The sequence below is a fragment of the Charadrius vociferus genome, unplaced genomic scaffold (genome assembly GCF_000708025.1).
Source record: "Charadrius vociferus isolate BGI_N301 unplaced genomic scaffold, ASM70802v2 scaffold593, whole genome shotgun sequence".
Classification (NCBI taxonomy): Eukaryota; Metazoa; Chordata; class Aves; order Charadriiformes; family Charadriidae; genus Charadrius; species Charadrius vociferus.
Window position 1 is genome coordinate 1,510,796 of NW_009647739.1, and position 883 is coordinate 1,511,678.

Here is an 883-nt window from a genome sequence, read left to right on the forward strand (position 1 = left end):
ATGGTTTAGCGGGGGGAAGTCAAGGGGAGAGCCGGCGTCCCGGCAAGCAGCGGGGCGCTGGCACTGCCGAGCACCAGGGCCGCCCGGGGAAGCGGCAGCGGCAGGAGGTTTTTGTTTGTGCAAAACCTCCACCAGTGGGAAGGTCCCTCCCGGGCCGTGCAGCTCTCCGGAGCTCAGAGGAAGCGGTTGGGCCCCTGGAGGGGTTATTGTCATCTGGGAGGGCAGGGGCCTTTGCTGGAGAATATGTCCCCCAGGGCCCTGCTCGGTGAGACGTATGTGACAGACAACTACAATAGCAGCGGCGTGCCAGGGACGGGCTCAGCCCTTCCGCTCCAAACCCCAGGGCCCAGAGCGAGCGGAGCTGAAGGGCAGCACCTCCAGCGGACCACAGCTCCTTTACCCCCGCCCTGCCTGGGGGACACGGGGCACTGGCACACACAAAGGCAGGATATTGCACCACTCGCCTCCTCCGTCCCAGCAGCACGGGGAAGGAGAGCAGGCGACTCAGGGATGGAGCTGCTGCCAGCAGCGGGTCAGGGAGCACCCCTGTGTGGAGACACACCACTGCGGCCACGTCCCACGGGCTGGAGGAGCAGCAGCCCCCCCAGCCAGTGGCACCATGCTGGCTTCAAGTGGTGACAAGAGGCCCACAAACCCTGGTGGTGACACCAGGCATGGGTTTTGCACCTTCACCCTTTGCATCTGGGCTCCCGAGACTGTATTTCCCCCCAGAGTGGTGCTGCCCTGGGCCCTACACCATGCTGAGGGTGGAAAGGGAGGAAGGCCACAAAGGCAGGAGGCCCTCCCTGACATCCCCCAAAGGGATGAAAACACTCCCATGAGGTATGAGGGAGCCTGAAGCCACAAGCGCCATCATTGTATG